We start from the raw sequence: 17578 nt of genomic DNA, 5'->3' as shown, positions 1-17578 counted from the left end.
TTTCTCTTGCCCCCCATATCTCTTGTCTGAAGTTGTAAACTGTAGCCAACTAGGATCAGGGTGGAAATGAGACTTTATCATGGCCTGGCACAAAGCAGGTAACCCCCTGGTGTACACACACACACACACACACACGCACACACACACACAGGCATATGTTGAATGATTGAATTAGTGGCTCTGCTTTCTTTCCTGAATGATTTTTTTTTTTTTTTTTCCAAGATGGAGTCTCACCCTGTTGCCCAGGTTGGAGTGCAGTGGCACGATCTCAGCTCACTGCAACCTCTGCTGCCTGGGTTCAAGCAATTCTCCTGCCTCAGCCTTCCGAGTAGCTGGGATTACAGGCGCCCGCCACCACACCCGCTAATTTTCGCATTTTTAGTAGAGACGGGGTTTCACCATGTTGGACAGGCTGGTTTTGAACTCCTGACTTCATGATCCACCCACCTTGGCCTCTTAAAGTGCTGGGGTTACAGGCCTGAGCCACCGTGCCCGGCCCATGTTGTTGTTTTTTTTTTTTTTCCCCTTTTATTGAGACAGAGTCTCACTCTGTCACCCAGACTGGAGTGCAGTGGCACAATCTCAGCTCACTGTAACCTCCACCTCCCGGGTTCAAGCTATTCTTCTGCCTTAGCCTCCCAAGTAGCTGGGACTACAGGCATGCACTACCATGCCCAGTTAATTTTTGTGTTTTTAGTAGAGACAGGGTTTCACCAGGTTACCAGGCTGGTCTTCAACTCCTGACCTCAGGTGATCTGCCCACCTCGGCCTCCCAAAGTGCTGGGATTACAGCCATGAGCCACCGTGCCTGGCCTCTATTCTGATCCTTTCTCCATGGAGCTGTCAAAAGATTCTGAAACTCTTAACCACACATGAAAAGGAGCTGCTCATCCTTGGATTGAATCTCCACATTCACTTCTTGGCCCATCAATGACCAAATCAGTAACCCCTGTTTGGTTATTCTGATTAAGTCCTTTTTTAAGTCTCAAGAGCTGTATGATCAAGAACTAATTCTGTGTAATCAAGAAAAGGAAATAGATTTTTCCATGCACCATTCTGTCTCTTACCCTGCTACCACAGTTCCTCTATTTCAGGCATCTCTTATCCTCAATCGCAGAGGCCACTGATTAGTGACACATCATATTTGCCTTTCCAAGCTGCCAGAAAATACTCTTTCCACAAACTGGAAATGGCCCAGTCCCACTTACCACTAGAAATACAAAAGTCCTCTTTCCATCCAGATCTCCAGAGCTTAAGATTTATTTGTACTTGTTTCTTGTTTCATTTTTGAATATACTTCATAGAAGCAATAGAAGTTTAACTATCATGTGACATATAAATGTTGGTAATGTTTTATATAACTTCCACCTGTGGCAGAAAATCATCTTAGCTCTATGGGAGATCTTGACAACTAATAATCACTCTTATGTATGCCATCTAATATATTGTACTCAGAAATTTTTCTAATTTTTACTTTTCTGAGAAAAATCTAATGGTGATGGAAAAGTAATTCAAAATTTAAATTTCATATTTTAAATAACTACAGGTAAAAAGTTTGGTCAATCATTCTATCTCTGTATTCAAATCATGAACTTAAGTAACTTCTTAAGCCAACAGAAATGATTTACAAATGAGTTCTTTACCCAGTCTGCAGCCTAGTAGAATGTATGATATATATGAGTTGCTGAATCTATCCGCTTTAAGATTTTAGAAAAGTATAACACCCTCAATATTACATTTAAGCATACCTGCTCCCAAAATTCATTATTATATATAAATTTTTACAGTGAGACATGAATATTTTCACTAATAGGCAGCATCTTTTCAAGATAGGTTTGTGTCTAAATGATGCAGGATTTTTCTCAGCCCGTTTGCCAGTTGGAGACCTCTGGCCTTGCTTGAGGCATACTACTGGCCACAGGAGGTGCTTTGCCCAATCGGCCCACCCAGGCCAAGTCTGGCCTACACACCAGTTCCTGAGTTCTTGTCCCACACCCAGGAAGAATGAGGATGCACTGACAATCAAAAAGTGAGCAAGGCAGGAGTTTTATTGAGTGATAAAACAGCTTTCAGCAGAGAGGGGACATAGAGGTGGTCCCCCACCCAAAGGTGGGAAAGTCCCCATAATATGGCTGAGTCCAGGGCTTTTATGGGCTCAGAATAGAGGAAAGGCAGGCAAACAGGAACAGAAGTTCTCACTCTGGGTTGTGGGTTTCATCTGGGACCAGTCATCCATTTTTTCTGCCTTCAGGCTATTTTATTGGTTTGAAGGTGAGGTTTCACAGGAGACCCACCCCTAACTGCCTAGGAATTTGGCTGCCTCCTGTTGCTATCATAAGTGTGTTATATGAAAACGTTTAATTTTAAGAATTGTTGAAGAAGGATTGTGGACCTGTTATACTCACACCCAGGTACACAGAAAGTTAGGTCACTAGTATTCTACTTCTCACGTTGTTTCCATTTGGGTAATATTGAGAAACACTTGTTTTCACTACGCATTGCTTACTTCAATTTAAAAATGAGAGGGTTGGGATAGATCAAGAATCACGAATTTAAATGTCTTCAGAGAACAGGTTATAAAAGTAAGTGAAACAGCCAGCTAGATATGGAATTGTAAGTGCTGGTGGGACTGGAATTGGAGCACATCTATTCTGTCTAGAGACATTCACATTCAGAAAAACTTCAAAGATATCTAATGATTAAATTCAGTGCATCTGTAGATACCCAGCTATAGCCTCTGACCTAATTGATTTTTAACAAGTGCTGTAATCACTGATGAGTTCATCCTGCCCACTGCACAGACAAAACTAATTTACTGAGACCATGGCATCACAATAAAGAGTTTAACTGAGATGTGGGAGACAAAGTTATTACTCAAATTGATCTCCCTGAAAATTTGGAGGCCAGGGTTTTTCAAGGCTAGTTTGGTGGGCAGAAGCCAGAGAAATGGGTACTGCTGACTGGTAGGGGATGCAATCATGGTGTGGGGAAAATGGCCCTCATACATTGAGTTTGCTTCTGACTTGGGGCTACAGGACTGGTTGAGGGTCCAGGTAGGGTGATCTGATTGTCAGAAATGCAAAAGCCTGAAAAGACATCTCAAAAGGCCAGTCTTAAGTTCTACAATCGTGAATTAGGGAAGTTGCAAATCTTGTTACCCCTGGAATAATGGCTGGTAATCATTTAACTACCCTATATATTAGCAGAATTCAGGCTCCTCTCATCCTCCTAATCTGGTGGCCTTTCATTAGTTTTATAAAGGTGGTTAAGTTTTAGGGAAGGGCTATTGTCATTTAAACTATAGGCTAAATTTTCTCCAAAGTTAGCTTGACCCAAGTCCAGGAATGACCAAAGGCAATCTGGAAGTTAAAGGCAAGTTGGGAGTTGGTTAGATCAGATCTCTTTCACTGTAATAATCTTCTCAGTTATAAGTTTTGTAAAGATGTTTTCAGTACAAGGTTCTATAACTCTTCCACTGCCAGGGGCAGATAATTTGACTTGTGTATTTCTCATGTTGTATTCTTCAATATTGTTCTCAAACTCTTCACACAATGCTTGAACATCACATAAAGTTACCAGCCTTTGAAGCAATTTCCTACCTGCTTACTCCTTCAATTTTTTCTCTCTTGAAATCACTACTGTCTTTTCCTCTTCATTCACTTATTTTTCTACCCAGTAGGATTAAGTGCTTAGAGTTTCCTTATATTACAACATAAAATAGGAGTTTGATGAAAATAGTCAAAGAATTTCAAAATGGGTCAAAGCAAATTAAAAGAGAACAAAATGATTAAATCTAGGATTATTAAATCACTTTCCTCCATTTTAATACAATGAACTTGCTGGACCATAAAAAGCAGGCTTTGATAAGTAGCCCTCTGTTCTAAAATAAAAAAAAAAAAATCTAAAGCATTTCATTACATATGCTGAAAATTCATCATTTATTTAAAACATTTTCATCAGCTACTTTCTCTTTCAACATTCATAATGTTCTATTGGAAAAAAAGTTACCATTTCAGAGGGTTTAATTTCTGTTTTCTTCATCAGAGTTTCATACTTTAGGGGACAAACTTCAGTTAAAATAGTCTTGAAGAGCCTTGATATTCAATAAATGCTCCTTTTCTTATACGTTCTTACTGCTATCTCTTTCTGACATGCCCAGCTCTGCCTTACATTTGCTTCATTTGTGAACTGCCATGAAAACTGCAGTTCTGAATTAAATTATCAGACTACATTCCCTTTCTGAAACTCGCTCCTCCCAACACCCCACAGTGTTCATTTCCTCCCAGCACAGTGATATGTCCATTGATGTTTGGGGCTTGCACAAGTTTTGCTCAAGTTTTCTGACCTGTTTACATGCAACTGGCTGTCAAGTTAGGTAGTACAAATCCTTTCCCTTTGTGATGACTATTGAATTAGTTCCTCTCTATGGCATCTGGCCAAGGAGAAGTACAAAGCAATTCCATTGTTGAGACAGAGAAAACAGGGCAGAGGTCAGATTACTCTGAAAGAAAAGATACTATTTGTCTAAAGATACAAAATTGCTTTTTTTTTTTTTTTTTTTTTTTTGAGACGGAGTCTCGCCCTGTCACCCAGGCTGGAGCTCAGTGGCTTGATCTCAGCTCACTGCAAGCTCCGCCTCCCGGGTTCATGCCATTCCCCTGCCTCACCCTCCCAAGTAGCTGGGACTACAGGCGCCTGCCACCACGCCCGGCTAATTTTTTGTAATTTTAGTAGAGACGGGGTTTCACCATGTTAGCCAGGATGGTCTCGATCTACTGACCTTGTGATCCACCGACCTTGTGATCCACCTGCCTCTGCCTCCCAACCAAAATTGCTTTTAAACTCTCCTCACTTCCCCTTCTCTTGTTTTCTCTATCAATGAAATAGAGAGTGTTTAAATTATTTCTGTGCAAGAGACAATGTTAATAACGATATGAACATTAACGATATGGGGTTGCTAGATCATATAGTATTTCTACTTTTAGTTTTTTGAAAAACCTTCATACAGTTTCCTATAATGGCTACACTAATTTACATTCCCACCAGCAGTATGCAAAAGCTCCCTTTCTCCACATTCTTTCCAACACATTACCTTTTGTCTTTTTAACAATGTTAATAACATATTTCTCTCTGTTCCTTTGTAATACTTGTGGGTTCAGTGATTTATTTGTTCACGTGCTAACTCAATGCTTGGCACGAAGGAGGATCTAATAAGAATCTAAGTCAGAGTCTCTGATTAACATTAATAAAGTACCAAACAAGGTATCTAATACTAAAAAGAAAAAAAATCAAATTAAGCATCCATAAAATACTTCCCAAATCCACGGATGAAGGGAGAAAGAGAGGCGCAGGGACCCTTTGTGTGGCCATGTTTTCTTTAATCTCTCTTTACCAAATAGCCTTTGGCAACAGGTGAGCTTCTCAGGGGTATCTGAGGCTGAATAAGGGGAGAATACGGGTGTGAGAGGGTGAATAAAGAGGGAGCAATTATTTTGGAGACAGGATAGCACTTAAAATGTGCATGAGTTAAATTATGTATATGTTATTTTAATATATTAAAACATGTAATATATAATTGATCAGTAGCCTGGGACAAAATCCTGACACAATTATCTCTTAGAAGAAACTTGATGAACACATTTTCTTCTCTACATCTCATCATTTGATACTGACAGAATAAGCCTATATCCAGGAAGCTAAATAAGCCTACAAACAGAAGTAAAGTACAATACAGAGATGTCAGGAGGGAGTACGCATGATTGATTAGGGCATTCAATTCTGGGCTTCAGAAAGAAGAAAGGTCCATGATGTGGTCTGTAAACCTAGGGCCCTGGCCTCAATAGACACCAGTGAATGACCTCCATCCTCATTGAAGTACCCAGCAAAAAAACAACTGGAAGTCCTGAAGTGTGGGTTCTTTATGTATACATCCAGATTACTCTCTGTCTCCTGCCCACGCCTGAGGTCTCCTTGGATCCATTGTTTTCTGGAATCCTGAGTCGCCTAAGGTGCCCATGGCATCTCTTGCCTAACCATTACCTCAACAATTAGTAGTTATGCTTAAAATATTTTAAAATACATTTCAGCACAGGAACTGCACAGGAGACTGTCTTAGCTTTGGGGATGAGATCACAATTTCAGAGGCTCTGTAAGCTGTGCAGAGGAGGATAGAAGCATAAAAATATGGATGTTATATAGGCTCACATATGTAATCTGAGTTCTGGAAGGGCATATTTTGTCATGTTTACCCTATATGCCCTTTATGCAGCTCGAGGACTGCCTGGATCTGATTCTTTATAATCCTCAGCAGACTTAGGTGGAAACGGAAAAGACAGCTGCCTACACAGTGAAATTTGAAAACCCTCAAGATGCCCCCCTGCCAGTCTGCCACAGTGCCTGAAAGCAACAACCATAGTCATTCAGCTTAGATGAGGTACTGTGTCCTTAAGAGACCTTTCCTAATAAGAAAAGGAGGTGACATGTTTATCCATCACAGCTCTATCTTAATTAAAGATATTCTGGTTGCAGGTAACAAAAACATCCAATTTATATAAGCTAGTTTATTGGAAAATAATGAAGCTATCTCTCAGAGGAGAATGTGAACAACCAATATGAAGAGAATGGAAAGCCCTATAAAGGAAAGTTATCAGAAAGAGAAAACTCTTTTTTATCCTGTCTCTGTTTACATAAAACCCATTTTCAAGAATACTCAATTAACATTATCTGACACTGCATTCATTCATAATTCATTTTGATTCATGATCTGCACAGCTTTTTATCAGTCTTAATTTTATAATTTATAAATTGGAGATTTAATTCTACTTTTTCTATAAATAGACAACAGAAAAATAGTTACAAGTTCCAATGAATAAGATCCTATAAACGATATGTGAGCATTATACAATTTTATGTATTTTATCATCAAGTATTACTGCATACCTACTGTGTATATGGCATCTATTTATAGCAAACTTCTTCATCTCTGAACATTCCTGAATTTTAATGTTCTTTTTTAGTTAAATTTCAATGTTGCCCATTTTACTTTGTAAAATTATCTATCTTTCTGCCATTCTCCACTCTTGTACTTTGATTAAAGATTTTTGGGGGGTGGAATTAAAGAACAGCAGGTAGCCTTCTCTGCAAGGTAATTTACATCTAATTAGAGGAACACTTCTCAAACTATTCTGTGGAAAACTAGTTCCACGAAATGCTCTATAAACCAAGGAGGTGAAAGACCTTTACACCAAAACTATAGTGTGTTTAATGAAAGACATTGAAGAAGACACTAATAAATGGACAAATAGCTCATATTCATGAATTAGAAAAAGTTAATTTTGCTAAAATGTCAATACAACACAAAATAATCCACAGATTCATTGTAATTCCTATTAGAATTTCAATGTCATTTTCCAGAGAAATAGAAAAACAATCCTAGTATTTATATGGAACCACAAAAGACGCAAATTGCCAAGGCAATCATGAGCAAAAAGAACAAAGTTGGAGACATCATATTACATTACTTCAAAATATACTACAAAGATATAGTAATTAAAACAGCACTGTCAGGCATGTATGGTCATGCAAGTGCATGTACACACATGTATGGTTAGTTGATTTTTGACAAAGTTACCAAGAATACACAATGAGAAAAGGCCAGTCTGTTCAATAAATTGTGCTGGGAAAACTGGATATCCCTATGCAGAAGAATAAAATTGGACCTTTACCTCACATCATATACAATAATCAACTCAAAATGGATTTAAAACTTAAATGTAAGATTAGAAACTGTAAAACTGCTGGAAGAAAACATAGCGGCAAAACTACCTCTTGGTCTGAGAAATTATTTTTTGGAATTTGATAGCAAAAGTTCACGCAACAATAGTAAAAATAGACAAGATTATATCAGAATAAACAACTTTTGCACAACAAAAGAAACACTCGAGTGAACAGATATATTTGTGAGAAAATATTTGTAAGCTATATTTATCTGATAAGGGGTTAGTATCCAAAATATATAAGGAATTCAACTCTTTTATAAAAAAAAGTAATTTTATTTTATGTTAAGTTCTGGGATACATGTGCAGGACCGCGCAGGTTTGTTACGTAGGTAAACGTGTGTCATGGTGGTCTGCTGCACCTATCAACCCATCACCTAGGTATTAAGACCCACATGCATTAAGTATTTATCTTTATGCTCTCCTTCCCCACATCTCCACATCCCCCCGACAGGCCCCAGTGTGTGTTGTTCCCCTTCCTATGTCCGTGTGTTCTCATTGGAACTCAAATCTTTAAAGGAAGAAAACAAATAACCTGATTTAAAAAACGGGCAAAGGACCAGAATAGATCTTACTCAAAAGAAGATATGCAAATGGCTAACAAATATATGAAAAAATGCTCAACATCACTAATGATTATAACAATGCAAATTAGAAGGACAATGATATATCATCTCATATCTATCAGAATGGCTATTGTTAAAAAGACAAAAGGTAATGTGTTGGAAAGAATGTGGAGAAAGGGAGCTTTTGCATACTGCTGGTGGGAATGTAAATTAGTGTAACCATTATAGGAAACTGTATGAAGGTTTTTCAAAAAACTAAAAGTAGAAATACTATATGATCTAGCAACCCCATTTCTGGGTTTTAACCCAAAAGATTTGAGATCAGAGTGTCAAAGAGATGTTTGTACTCTCATGTTCATTGTAGCATTAATCACAATAGTCAAGATATGGAATCAACCTAACTGTCCATCAGCAGGTAAAAATAAAAAAGTACTATATATACACAGTGGAATACCATTCAATCTTAAAAAGAAATAAATTCTGTCCTTTGTAAGAACATGGATAAAATTGGAGAACATTATGCTAAGTGAAAAAAAAACCAGGAACAGAAAGACAAATATGTTCTCACTTATATGTGGTATCTAAAGCAGTAGCACTCCGAGTAAGCAGAAAGCAGAAAGGTGGTTACCAGAGGCTGGAAGTTGGGGGAGTGGGAGGAGTGGTGGGAATGGGGAAATGATAGTCAAAGGACACACAACTTCAATTAGACAGAAAGAATAAGTTTTTTCTTTGAGACATATTATGCAGTGGGGGTGAATGTGGTAAATTATAGTGGATTGCACATCTCTTTCTTTTTTTTGCAAAGGTATATTTCTTTTTTTTTTTTAAGTTTTGGGACACATCTGCAGAATGTGCAGGTTTGTTACATAGGTATACATGTGCCATGGTGGTTTGCTGCACCTATCAAGCCATCATCTAGGTTTTAAGCCTCCCATACTTTAGGTATTTGTCCTAATGCTCTCCCTCCCGTTGCGTCCCACCTCCTGACAGGCTCTGGTGTGTGATGCTCCCCTCCCTGTGTCTATGTGCTCTCATTGTTCAACTCTCACTTATAAGTGAGAGAATGTAGTGTTTGGTGTTCTGTTCTGGCGTTAGTTTGCTGAGGATGGCTTTGACCTTCATCCATGTCCCTGCAAAGGACATGAACTCATTTTTTTATGGTTCCATAGTATTCCATGGTGTATATGTTGGATTGCACATTTTAACTGCTGAGAGAGTACTTTTTCTCACCACAAAAAATAATTAAGGTAACAAATATGTTAATTAGCTTGATTTAATTATTCCACATTGCATTTATAAACATAATATCACTTTGTACCCCATAAATATATACAACTATATTTTGTTAATTTACAATTTATAAAACAAAGATTTAAATTGCCAAAGTTTTGGAACTCTCCATATTGCACCCTTAAAGTCTGTTAACAATTAGCATATGAAAGGCTCTGAAAGAAATCTTCAGTAAATAAATATGACTCATTTTATTTCTCACATACATTTGATCATGAAACCCATTTCCAAGAATACCCAAATTTGCATCTGACACTAGTGGTCTCAGGAATACACATAGGGACACATTAACTTAGATTCATACTTTTTTAGTTTTATGTCCTCTTGGTTTTATTGTCGAGGGTCTTGCTATGTTACCCAGGCTGGTCTTGAACTCCTGGGCTCAAGTGATCCTCCCACCTCAGCCTCCCAAGTAGCTGGGACTACAGGTGTGCCACCATGCCTGGCCTCCTGATTCTTCACACAGGCCAAATAACCTTTAGAAAGCCAACCACAGAAAAGTTTACAAAGGAGATAGTGGATAGTGTGATTGGTGTTCTCTTCTCATCTGAAAAAGGGCAAAACAAGCAGGTCACTTCAAAAGTCACTGAACAAATGTTTAATTGCCTTCTGGAGGCAGTCCATTGCACTTTAAACCATTTTCTTGCATAAATTACTTCCTGTAGCTGTTCTAACCTCTTTCCCTAAAAATAATCCATTTTCATTTTTAGGAGTAGGACTGCCAGTGGCCTGAAGATATCACGAGGCTCTCAAATTATTTTTATTTGTGTGTCAGGTATTGAATCATGTATGTGACATATACATGTATTGAATCATAATTTATAGGTATATAATTCTTATATGCTATGTCCGTTTTGCACATAATTCCTGGAAGTCCAATTTGATTTAAGCAAAAAGGATTGTGATTTAGAGGTTTCACTGAACTAAAGATATTGCAATATCAGAGACAAACTCAAGATGACAGCTAGAGCAAACTCTCTGAATTTGAAACTTTAGCCAAATAGTTGAGGAATGAGTGGGTAGTTGCAAACCCCTCTAGAATCCTTACAGCAGCTGCAGTTATAGTTCATATATTTTTTAAAAGACAGTTATCATTATTTATAACCTAGCTCCACTGTGCATCAGGAGTTGTTGGAAAATCTGAGAACATTTATTTAATTGTACATGTAATTTCTCTGGGTTTTACCAATCTGTGTGGCAAACCTGGCACATTAATGGCAGTAACTCAAATTTCACTGATGCATTGATTCTACTACATGAAACTGCATCTGTATCTATTTTTGAAATGATTATGTAATAAACACTAGTGTGTGTGAGCATGCACATACACATATACACATTGGAATTTGGGTTCGGGGGAGGGCAGATTTTAGTACTGAATATTGTACAAGTGTTGCACATGTATTCACAAAAACCCACTTCAGTCGAGCCCTTCCTGCTCCTATAGGAACTGCAGTTACTGCCAGTGGCCCACAGTGCTCCACAGCCTCTTCTCTCACCCAGTATCACCCCTGCAGGGCACCAACTCTGATGTGCTAGAGCTGTCATGCTGCCCATGTTATGTATCTAAGAGGTAGAAGGCAATTACTTCCTTCACTTTGGGCATAGTCCTTTAAAGTATTTATTAAGCTTGACAATTTTAAGAGATTTTTATAAAATCACTCTTTTATTTATAATTTTGTGCTTCGAATCACGACTTGCCTTCAACCACTAAAGTGTATAGCATCTATTTATAGGCTGCTTCTTCACTTGGGGTGAGTTCTTTCCCAGAAGACTCCTCAGTCTTGCAGAAAGTCTTCCCTCAGGCCAAAAATTTTCCAGGCGTACTTGTTTCTATATGAACTTCTGCAGTTAATGCAGTTTGGGATGTTCTTCAGAAGGTGTTTAAACCCTCATTCAAATGTTTTTTTATTGGACCACCTCATCACATCTCCTGACTTTCCAGTCATGTACCTGGCCTTAGACAAACCCTAGGGTGAAGCTGAGGTCACAAGTGGAAAAAAAAAAAGTGATTAAAATGGTGGTATTTTCTATCTACAATCAGATTATTCACCACCATCCAGATCAGGACTATGTACTTAGGGATTTTCTCCTTGCCCAAGCACATGGGAAAACTCCCTTTAAAACAAACCTCTGCTTCTAGACTAATCACCTGACTCTGCGCCCTACTGTATTCACTGGGTGTCATTGGTTTCAGTTTTCTCTTAACTTCTATTATAATTTTCTGCTTCATCCCATCAGGTTGGATGGAAGACTAACTAGACTGGCCTTCCAGGATTTGTTTTGAATTGTTCATTCTGGCTCCACACACCAGTCCCCATTGGTACAGGATTCCTACATGTCTCATAGTTGGGAATCAGATGATTGCTACTTATGAAACTAATGGCTGTATTCTCTGTCTCTAAATAATCTACTTTCTTTGTCTTCTCTTCCTCCATTGCTTCATACATGTGCTTGCTTCTTGTGGATTGTTTCTAGCTTCTCTTCTCCACATTCCCTTGAGAATCACTTTCATCCTTAATTCAGCTCTTACTGCCTACAGACTTTAAGACTCTTCAGCTTTAACCATTGCCTTATGTTACCACACTCAAAAGTTTACTACCAATTAAGTATCTCTAGATGAATGCTTGATACCCAAACCGAGCCTGTAAAAAAGCAGCTCTTCACTCGCCTGTCCAAATGGCCCCTCTTTAAATGTCCTTGCCAACACTCCATTTCCCAGCCTTAAACCCTCAGGATCATTGAATCTTTTCCTTTAATCCACCCTACAGAAAGAAGTTAGCAGTTTCTAAGACTCACTGATTTTACTTCTATTTCCTTTATTTTCCATCATCACTGCTTAAATCCTAGTTCAAACTCTGTTGTCTTAGGGATAGGGATACTCCCCTCTCTGGTCACTCTGCCCCCTGCCTTTCCCATGTACAAGCACCTTACATATTATTCTTGACCAATTTTCCCCAACTGCAATCACTTTCTTTTGACTATAAAACCCAAACTTTCCTCCTAATATGCTATAATATATGCCAACATACTTTTCCAAATTTATTTAGGAATCCATTTAAAGTCTACAATCCAAATGACTTCTTCCTTTGCCTCACATATGTACCAAATTTTCAGCCTTGATGGGTTTGCTTAAGATGCTCCTCCATATTGGAATGTTCTTCCGTCTCCCAGATCGTGTTCTCATGTCTCAAAATAATTTTTCCTTCAAAGACCTCCTTAAACATTACCCATCAAAGAAATTTCCCATAATGCAATCATTCAGAAATAATTGTGGCTTCAGCTCACCTCATATAGTACTTTGTAGAAATATCCTTTAGGTGTCTTTTATTTTCTATCTTTTGTTGTAAATGTAGTTAAATATTTTCCCTTCTAGAGGTTAAGGTATTTGAAGAAAAATTTCATAAACCTATTTATCTTCATTTTCTTCACAATACTTAATGAATTATTCAAATTGTCCTATGTGTTAACCAGTAATTTTTAATATTTTTAGTAGATTGACATGCTACAGAAAGTGCTGTGGTTCTAAAACTTTACTAATTTAATTAACCTGATTTGTAAGTTTTTGCTATCACAAAGTTTCTGTATGAGGATTGGATTAATGTTGACTCTAAGGATAAAGCCTTGCTTAATGCATTCAATTATCTGAATGTGTTGGATGTGATAAAAGAATGTGTATTGGCCCTGTCAAATTGTCTTATGAATTCAATTACTTTCATGAAGGCCAAAGAATAAGATGAACTGAAGAACAGGATTTAGCAAAAACGAAGCCAGATTCTTCTAATGTACTTATATCATAACTAAGATAATAAAAGGATAAAGTATCAAATCAAGGGATCCTCTGAAAGTCCTGATAGGAAGAGCAGGAATTATAACTTCAGTGATAATTGCTTAGTAGCGGCCCAGCCAGAGAAAAAGTTAGGGAAAAAGAGAAAAAAGGTGCTCTTCCCTTTCAATTTGGGATTTTAATATGCATGATGGGCCAGGGATGGTGGTTCACACCTGTAGTTCCAGCACTTTGGGAGGCCAAGATGCAAGGATTGCTTGTGCAAGAACAGTCTAGGCAGTGTAGGAAGACCCCATCTCTACAAAAATTAAAAATAAAAATGGATCAGGTGTGGTGTTGTGTGCCTGTAGTCCCAGCTACTTGGGAGGATGAGGCAGTTGGATCGCTTGAATCCGGGGATGTTGAGGCTGCAGTGAGTTGTGGTGGTGCCACTGTACTCCAGTCTGGACAACACAGTGAGTCCCTTATCTGAAAAAAAAAAAATACTGAATATCTACAACCACACCAATGAGGAAGTCAAATTCGAATAAAACAAATTAGGGGAAAATAAAACCTAACATCTACTTATTGCTTCTGCATGTCAGACACTGTTCTAAATGCTTTGGATGCGTTCCTCATTTAATTCTTACAACTGTGTATACAGGCATCATTATTAGTCCTTTTTTTTTACATTGGAATAAAACTAAGGCATAGGCAACTTAAGCAAGTATTCAAGATAATATAAGTTCACATCTGAAGGAGCTTGGATTTGTTTAAATCCAAGCAGTTGGACTCTAGGGCATACAATTTCAACGATTATACTAACTCCACTTTATTGCTTTACAGATAAAGGTCTCTTACCCAACTTACCAAAGGAGAAAAAATACAAGAAAATAAGCAATATTTAGTCTTGTTCATGTATTGATCACATATCTACTAAGCACTTATATTGTACTGTTCTAGACACTGGAACACAGTTGAGAACAAAGCAGAAGCACCTACCTTGATAGAGTCTCCATGAGGGTTTGATACACATATAATAAGTAAATGAAATAATAAAGAGATAATACGAGTTTAGATAATAGTTTAAAAAATAAACACAGCAAAAAGATAGAGAACATGCATAGCAATAAAGGGTCCTGTTTCAGATCATTTGCTTTGGAAAGGCATACCTGAACAGGGAGTGATTTGACCAGCATGTGAAAGGAGCATGCTATTTAAAGATGCAGATGAGAGGTGTGTAAACAACTTGTGGTATGTTAGTAAAACATGATAGGGTCAGGGTACCTCAACTGAGTAAGCATGGGGAAAGTTGGAAGGTAGAGAGGAGCCAGATCATGCCAGGCTTTTGTTTGGTTAAGGCCAAGAAAATGAGTTTGAGTTTTATCCTAAGTAGATGGAAAACCGTTAAAAGTTTTGAGCTACAGAAGTGAGCTGATCTGCTTCTAACTGCAGAAGGATCACTGTGGCTATGATGTGGAAAATAAGAAGTAGAGACTGAAGCATATATGAATAGAAACAGAGAGACTATTTAGGAAGCTTACTGCAATCTTCTAGTCTAGAGAATATAGAAAAATAGTGCTGGAAATGGTGAGAAATTATCAGATGGTATATACATGTTGAAAGTTGAGTCAACAGAATTCACTAATGAATTGATTGTGGAGTTTAAGGGAATTAGGTATTGAATACAATCCCTTGGTTTTTGGATTTGTCAGCTGGATGAATGGCAGTACTCTACTAATGGAGAAGACTGGGGGAGAAATAAATTTTCATGGTAATGACAAATGAAAATCAAGAGTTCTCTTTTGAACATGTCAAATTTAAAGTCTATATCAGATATCCAAGTGGAGACACTGAGGAAATAGTAAACATACACACACAGATACACACAAAGAGTTCAGATTGAAAATAATATTTGGAAGTCATCAGCATAAAGACGGTATCTAAAGACAGGAGTCTGCAGGAACTCACCTAGTGATTTAACACAAGAGATGAGAAAAGGATTGAAAAGGAACCAGTGAGTCATGAAGTCAAGTAATTGAAGGTGAGCAACCAACAACAGCAACAGTAAAAAAAATGAATAAATAACTTTCAGTAAGGAGGAGGAACAGATATTGTCTTATGCAATGCATTTTATTCGTTCCATCTTCACTTGGCAAATATTAAATGAATGATTTCTATGTGGCAAATCCACTGGTCAAATATATTTGTGTAACTAAGTCTTAAAATGACCCCTAGTCAGACTCTAATCTTTGTTTTGCTCATTTTTTTCTGCACTTCTTCTCCTTAAATAACTGTATTTTCCCTCTGTTTTTGCTTAACCTAATTTCACCTCACTTTCAATACTTACCTCACTTGCTGCATGATCCCCTGCTGGATAGTTTTTCTAAATACACTTGTCTTATACTCTTTTTGACATAAAAGTTTTTATAGCAATGTAATATGTATCTTTCTATAGATCTAGACACTTAAAAGTATATTATAAGCCTTTCTGAAAGGCAAGGATCCAATAATAAAATCATAGTGCTATTTGTGTTTGTTTTTTTTTTCTTTTGGTATTGTTATAATAAGTGTTAAATACCCACTTTTTAGACTTGTGAGAGTTTTTTTATGGTCATCTATTCTAATAATTCCAAGTATAAAGACTGTATTTTACCACTGAGAGCTCCAAACTTAAGGAAAATGAGTTATCTACCCATATTATGAGCCTTACTAGTTTACCAAGCCTCTTGTTTCCTTTCTTTAGATTAGGATTATACCACTTGAATGTTTTTATGCTATTTGTCTCATGGTAATTACAAATACTGATTGTTAATTAGTTGCCTTTTATTAATACATGAATTATTAGTCTAGAAATATGATATAGACAAAACATTTTAAAAGATAAAACTGACAAAGATAGATAAATAAAGGAATATTGGTTATATGTGACCCACACAGATACTCAGGCCAAACTGGGTTGGGGTGAGAACACCCACAAAATAAACTCAAAGATAGAAGTGTCCTTGGAATCAAGTTTGAGGATACATGACAAGAATGGATATTTCCCAGTGGATTCCATGAACATTCTATCTCTGAAACAGTGAGAAAACCAGAAAAGAGCTAAGGGATATGAGAGTGTAATTTCAATGAGAGAGGACAAGCTGCAGAATGAATTAGAAAAAGAAACAAGTAGGATGGTTCAGGAAATTAAATCCTAGGGCACAGAGAAATTCTCAGAGAAATTCTAGAATGCAGACTGTACAGAATACTACTTTTTTTGTAAAGAATGCTACTCTTTTTCCCTCCCTAATAATGAAAAAAAATGAGATATAGAAAAATTAAGAAATTTGCCTACTTTTCAATCTCAGTTCTTGGTATTTCTAAAGCTTAAACTTCTAAACACTGTACTCTATTTCTTTGTGTCCTTTTTTTTTTTTGGCAAGTAAATGAGTAAATATTATACTATTTGTTCAATCCAGTTATTGTCCAAGAAATTAACTGGAATTCAGCTATTTATTATTTATTTATTTAGGTTAAGCACTTCTTCTAACATTTCAGTATAAGAAGTATGCATAATTCTTTCTAAAATTATACTTTTTCATTTTTACTCAAGATCATAACTCTTCCTGACCCCTTCAGCGATAATAATCAGCCAATTTTCTCCAGATATAAAAGTTGTTTATGGGCAGTCTGAGTTCCCATTGACAGAACCCCAAGATGTAACAGGTGTTACATATATTTTTTAAATTTCATCTCTGTGATTCAGAACTTTGATACACTTCCACATATCTCTTTGTAATTTCATTTTCTCTGTCTAAAAAGTTGTTTTATCTTGAGGATATAAATTTATTCATGTATCCTTGACTCTCAAAAACTCTCCATTGAATCCCCTTCCCTGGTATGCAGCTATTCTCCTTTTCATCTTAATCAAAGTTCTACAAGAATAATTTTGAAAAAGATACCAGCTATTTAGTGACTATCATAGCCAAGTTTATACTGAGAATTTTACATCCATTATCTTCTTTAATTCATGCTACAAATTAATTAGGCAAATATATCTTGAAAATGGCTTTCTATTTCCAGCTCTGGTCATTGGTTCACATCAGAGAAAATTTCCCACTGAGAACTGGAGGTTAAACAATAATTTTTTTTTTTTTTTTTTTTTTTTGAGATGGAGTTTTGCTTTTGTCATCCAGACT

Source organism: Chlorocebus sabaeus, chromosome 17 (assembly GCF_047675955.1).
Source record: "Chlorocebus sabaeus isolate Y175 chromosome 17, mChlSab1.0.hap1, whole genome shotgun sequence".
Classification (NCBI taxonomy): domain Eukaryota; kingdom Metazoa; phylum Chordata; class Mammalia; order Primates; family Cercopithecidae; genus Chlorocebus; species Chlorocebus sabaeus.
Note: the sequence above shows the minus strand (reverse complement) of the source record.